The sequence below is a fragment of the Cynoglossus semilaevis genome, chromosome 18 (assembly GCF_000523025.1).
Source record: "Cynoglossus semilaevis isolate Cse_v1.0 chromosome 18, Cse_v1.0, whole genome shotgun sequence".
NCBI classification, from domain to species: domain Eukaryota; kingdom Metazoa; phylum Chordata; class Actinopteri; order Pleuronectiformes; family Cynoglossidae; genus Cynoglossus; species Cynoglossus semilaevis.
The window spans coordinates 2,241,551-2,248,069 of record NC_024324.1 but is presented as its reverse complement, the minus strand read 5'-3'; the positions used below and the strand labels follow the sequence as shown (position 1 = coordinate 2,248,069).

Genomic DNA, 6,519 nt, shown 5'->3' with positions numbered 1-6,519 from the left:
CAAAATTCCACATTTCCTTCGTTTATGTAACCATTTATTGTGTAAATGCTGTTGTATAAAGTTATTTTTCTTGTAAATGTGCTTTTTTCATTCCCTGAATTTGCAGTTTCTAACAGTGTCTCTTATTTATATTGTTAAAAATGATTTAAAAGTCAATAAAAACAAAGTTCACCACTACCTGGCTGGACACAAAAATTGTTTTATTCCCCCACAGGCCACTAGATGGTGGTAGAGGCCTGTTTATCGGTGAATACGGTTTTTAAATAGGTGCGTTTTTTCAACTGCCTCAGTTCGACTCAATGAAAATCCTTGGTGAAGCACATTCTTTTGTGTTTGCAAATGTTTTGCCACATCAGTTCTCAGCCTCAGGCTGAAAATATTTTCATGTAAAAATAACAAAAAAGTCAGATGAGGGAAGTGTGTTAAAGGATTTCCACTTTTAGCTCAACGCCACATCATCAGTGACTCACTGACAAAACACATCAAAACAAATCTGCCTCTGATCTCATGTACTGTATACACAGGGTTTACTGTCGTCTGTACTTCAAGTACGACTTGTTTATTTCTGAAGGCAATAAAGGGATTTGACAACTTCATCTGTAAGACACGAGGATTATCTGAAAAGTGCAGGGCAGTAGAAAAAGAAAAATCAACTTTTCATTTATAAACACACACAGACACGTGTGGTTTTGTGTTGTAGAAATACCTGAAGGTTAGCTTCAGGGCCAGTGGTGGCTTAGTGGTTAAGGAAGAGGACTTAGCTCTGGGAGGGTTCAGGTTTGAGTCCATCAGCTGCCAAGTTACCACTGAGGTGCTCTGAGGATGGCACCGTCCCCACACACTGCTCCCCTGGCGCTTAAAGCTGCCCCCTGCTGGCTTTGTTGATTTGGTTGTGTGCAGTTCACTTTCTTCTTCTTCTTCTTCTTAAAAAATAGAGCGAAGAAGTTCAACAATGTAGCTCAAAGATTAATATTGTTGAAGGCTAACCCTAACCTACCGCTACATGGCTAGAATTGCGCTTAACATTAGCTAAAAGCCAACTACAATTGCTGGATTTTAGCCGAGAAGACGGTTAAAAGTTTAGCTAGTGTAAAATGTAATGTCAATATAAACAGATATTCACATTCAATTTTAGTTACACTGTATGACTGTAGCTTAGCCAGTACAAAAATGTTAGAATTTAGCTCAAATTAGCAAAATGCTAATTAAATACCAGACAAAAATTGCTGTAACATAATAGCTAATAATAATAGCGGAAAAGTGAGCCAAGACGAAGGCTAAGGGTTAGCTCAGATCTATCCTGACATCTGGTAAAAAAAAAAAAAAAAAAATTACATCTCATCAAAGAGATATTAAGTAATTTTAAGATTTATTTTTTTAAATTTCCCTGATACTACAGTATAAACTCCTCCAACGAACATGTACTGTAGTAATTATCGGCCTCAAATACAAACGTTTTACTGTGTAATTTCAAGCAGCCGTCAGCAAACGGACAATGTGTTATCAATTTCTCCACACACTGGGAGGAAGCACTGGGAGGAAGGGGGGGAGGAGTCGGGGGGGGCGACACCATGATGAATGTGATGGTCTGATGGCTTTAAGATGGTCTTTAGGAGCTCTTCCCTATCTCCTCCTCCTCCTCCTCCTCCTCCTCCTCCTCCTCCTCCTCCTCATCATCATCAGCCTCCCGTAGATGCAGTCCATGCGAGAAAATAAAGTTTCTACCATAGCATGAATTTAAACGCTGCATCTGTGGCCGATCACTGCGCTGCCTTTGCCCAACGCAGCTGTGAGTTTAACGTGCGGCTAATGATCTGAGGCGCTAACAGAGAACAGCTTGTCTTTGTTGGGATCTTATTGTTTTATTGTAGGTTTTTAACCTTTTTACGTTTCAAATTAAGCAATTTACCTCTGCGATTACTCCAGGACTTTTATGTACTGTACATACTGGGGCATTAAAGGGGTAAATAACCCCATGGTTTTTATTGACTTAAAGAAAGCTCCGCGAAACGATAAACTATGTCAGAAAAAGAGGAAATAATTCCTATTTTATTAACGTAACAGGTGGCTCTTATAGATAGAATTGTTTTAATGCTGTTTGTTTAGATTTGACCTTTTCGTCCGTCTGTTAAACCCGTTCCAACATCTGGACCATAATGATACTTCAGGAAACAAATATTCATTAAGTAAATACTTTCACACCATGTGGCCACTTTCAAACAAAAGCTGAAAAATCGTAGCCAAGAACCTCAAATGACCTGCATCTGATCTAGACTGTGTCTGTTGGAGTGTGTGGTTAAACCAGGGGTGGCAGTAAAGTACACTGTTATGGTGCAGAACCGGTTCGAGGACAGTGTGACGGTGGTGATTAGCATTGCTAATTTCAGAGCTGTTCTGATTTGAGGTTCTATAAATTAGAAATATTTGCGTGGTATCTTTTGTCTTTTTGTTTTGGTAAATTTAACTGTCGGCTAATATGTTAATAACGTGTTTTGCTTTTGCTAAGTTGGTGTTTTTCTTTTGAGTAAATAGCCTGTAGCTATTTTTGCTAATTATCTTTGTCTTTCCTTTCGAGCTGTTGATGGCAGACTTGGTGGATCGTGATGTTTGCAGATGACGCTGTAATGTTTGTTGACAGTATGAATGGTCGAATTGAAGATTTATTTTTTAGGAAAGAAAGATTTTTTTATTAATTTTTTTATTTCATCTTTTGTACAAACGACCCCGACTAAACCTGACTGAACTTGACGCCAACGACAAGACTTTTCTCCCGTTTTGTGGGAAACAAAACACTTACGCGGCAGAAACTGGAGAAGCGTGGAACATTTGTCAAATTAGTCTATATTTTTTATGCTACATTTTGTCTCATCCTGTATGTTAGTGGGATCCTACCATTATGCCATTATACTATCTGGTTACTGAGTGGCTTCTGCAGCCGTGCTGCGTCTGACGAAGGGCTTCTCCTAAGATTCCACAGCACCATGTTTGAATTAAGGGTCGCGGAGCAGCACAGATTAGATTACCAGTAATAACAATAATAATAATAATCCCCTATTTATACATAAAGACGACGTAGACTAATGTACAGCTAAATTTTTAAAGTTTCTTCCATCATATACATATATATTTATTTAAAAATATATTTTAACCCTTTCATGTCCTGACCATAAACTAAATGTTTGTTTTTTTTTAGGGATTCTTTTTTTGTGCTAATGTGTTTTGTTGGACTGAACTTTGACTAAATCAACGTTTTTGACCCTAGAGGACGAAGGAGGACATTACACTGATCAAGGGTGTTGTTCCTGTGTCTGTGCTTATGTCTGAGCCCAGGAATGAACTTCGCGGCTGTGATGAAAACGAGCGCTCCCATACACGCGTGTCTGAAACGTAAAAAGTTTCATTAGGTTTAACGACAGTATTTTTAGTTCTGACTGGAGTGAAGAGAAAACTTCCTGATGTTTACAGGCGTCACTCAGTGTGTGTGTGTGTGTGTGTGTGAACCACACCAACACACACTTCCCTGTAGTTACACTAACTCCTTTCTATGATTTATCTACACCAGTGTGTGTGTGTGTGTGTTGTGCCTCCAGCCTGATGCCAGCTGTGTGTGTGTGTGTGTGTGTGTGTGTGTGTGTGAGAGAGAGAGAGAAAAATGAACCTCCTGGCCTTCTGTAAAAACGCTCTGTGAACTCCGCCCACGTCTGCAACCAGGCAACGGGCTTCACAACAGGAAACAGAGCAGGGGATTCCGTCAGAGCCGCGCGCAAAAAAAAGGAGAACATTGATGGGAGACAGGAAGTCTGACTGTACGGCAGAGCAGGGAGGCCAGAGGGGTGTGGTGGCCCAGTGTGTGTGTAGAGTGTGTGTGTGTGTGTGTGTGTGTAACAGCCCTAAAACGTTCAATCTGTGCCCAACGCAGAAAAGTGACATTTTTAATAGTGCACAAAAGAGAAGCATTTTCTCCCTCGTAGCTTAAATTGACTGTAATAAAATTAGCCTGTTAGTCATCGCTGCTGTGACTCACAGTGACAACAGACGCTTTATTCAGGCAGCCTTTTAACGCCACATGACAATCGACCGCCGCCGCTGCTCTACCTTTTTCACCCCCCCCCCTCTCTCTCTCTGCTGTGAACTGCCAACAGCAGAGACTCTGCCCTTCACTCCAGAACGGTTGACTTTACATGAAGTCCAGTCACAAAGTTACATAATGGGGGAGAAAAAAAACCAAAGAAGTTGAAACACGTTAGAGGCAGAAATGAATAAAAACGATTAAAGAAATGATTAAATCAATCAATAAATAAAATAGAATTGAGGAAAAGAACTAAAAAAAAAATGTCACTTAAAATATTTTCTTTTTAAAAAAGAGTTCAAACACAGAATAAAAATGATCAAATTGACCTTTGGAGGATTTGAACCAAAATTCACTGCAGTTTTTTTAAACAGGCCTTAAAAATATTTAAAACCCTCAACAAGTGTTTCCTAACCATCTGTGAACCCTGCCCTTCTTTGGTTGGACTGATGTTGACTCACTAACACTAACCCTAACGCCCCGCCCCAATAAAAAAAAAATAGAACTAAAACTCCACATGCCTTCCCCAGGGTTGTGCCCCTATATTGAGAACCAAATCTGTATGAATCCTGACTCCTCCAGGACCAGATTTCTGACCTGAATGACGTTCAAAAATCACGTTAATTCTTCTTAATCATATTTGTTTTGTCCAATAAATTTAAAGAAAATAGAGCAAACAATATAGTTATTAAATATTATAAAGAGTTTGTATTTGATTTCTGTCACTCATCAGTCTTTGATTCACTCATTGTCATTGGTTGTTCTTCTTCTTCAGTATTTTTTCGCTCGTCCTCGTTAGGAAACGTGGTTGTTCTTCTTGTGTTTTTTCGCTCGTCCTCGTTAGGAAACGTTACTGAACAGCAGTCCTGAAAACACATCTGGTGTGAGGGATAATTCGAGAAGGTTGAAGAAATACAAAGAAGTACAGAGAAAAAAAGTTTTTTTTTTCTTTCTTCTTCCAATTGGATTTTCCAAAACAAGCAGGTGATTCAGCAGCGGAGAAGCCAGAATTCTGTTTCGCCTCTTCCTCCGTTTATGAATAACTCGCGACACTGTCCAACGTTCCGTCGTGTTTTCGTTCAGACAGGACTCAGGGCCAGAACTCTGGATTCTGAGGGTTAGAACTATGGAAAAAGAAAGAAGCTGAGGTCTTTTCCACCTCGCCGCCGCCAAACCACGTCATACAGACCAGGGAATCCACCACCAAACCTCGCCGTCCCCCCGCTGTGGCCACATGGCAGTCGACGAAAAGTGTGGGTTTCGTGACAGCGAGACCACCCCCGACCCCAGGAACCCTAACTTTAACCCCCGTCTGACGAGACAACGCTCCAGGAAATCCTTCCAAAGGCAGCGGTCTGATGATGGATTAAATTAGCGGCGGGATTAGCCAAAAAGTCTTTCTGTTGCTCTCTGAGAAAAAAATACTTTAAACAACTTTTATCAAAGTCAGATATTAACAAAATACTTTCAAAGTATTTGAATTTGTCCACGTAAACATTCGTAAAAATCCTAAAAAAACACACAGACGAAGGTTAGACAACGTTAGCCTTCAAATAGAAAACAAATGTAAGGCTATCGCATGCTAGTTTGGTGCTAGCATTGGCAAAAAAAAAATTAATCAAAATAGAAATTCTAGGCTAGAATTAGCCATAACTTGTTGATGTTAAAATAAGACAAGTACTTTATGGCCGCTTCACGTCGAATGTTTTAGCTAAGTTGGTTCTCAAGTGTGGTGCATGGACCTTTTCATGGACTCGTTGTCTCTCTGGGGGGACAAGAAATCACAAATGAACTCACGCTACGATTCATAGTCCTGGAGCGGTCAATGGTTTAACGACGAGTTACCTTCAGGGTCTTCACGTAAAAAAAAGTTACAGAGAAGATTTTTTTTTACACTCATCTTCTTTCTCTTATGTCTTTCTAGGATGACGTTGGTGTCTGGAGTCAATCCCAGCAGTCGTCAGGTGAGGGCGCAGTCACACCCTGAGGAGACAAACCAGCATTCACACCTACCTTCAATTAGAGTGAACAGGTGAAATACTCAAATATGATTTATGATTGTAGAGGGTAAAAAGGCATGTGATTCCTACCAGTGTTACTGTGCCTCACTTTCACTGTGAGGCACAAGCACTAACCGCTCTCCCACTGCGCGGCCAACTTTTCAGTGTTGTTTTTCGTTTAATTCGACCAAATATTTATAAACACACACTGAACGTCATCATCGCCACCCGAGGTGCGTCGCTCCTCCTTACGGCCCGTGCACCTCCCTCCGTGGTGGATCCGGATCCGTCCCGCCCGTGGTGTCCACTAACCAGCAGCAGACCTGTGACGTGGGACGTCCAGTCCAGCAGTCGGTCGGCAGCAGGGCTGTTTATGAACAGCAGATGGATGGAAGTGTTTACCACAGCACATGTTTCACTGACACACAACTGGAACCATGGAGTGGTAAC

At 40.9% G+C, this 6,519-nt stretch overlaps 1 protein-coding gene across 1 annotated transcript in view; it reads left to right on the top strand.

Annotated features, from left to right (window-relative positions):
• The first annotated feature begins 5,988 nt into the window (after nucleotides 1–5,988).
• The window catches only part of nfatc1 (nuclear factor of activated T cells 1), a 55,198-nt gene continuing 54,667 nt past the window's right edge, over nucleotides 5,989–6,519 (top strand). Inside the window, exon 1 of the mRNA XM_008331099.3 lies at nucleotides 5,989–6,101. The gene's annotated coding sequence lies outside the window, so the exon portion shown is untranslated. The remainder of the gene's footprint in view (nucleotides 6,102–6,519) is intronic.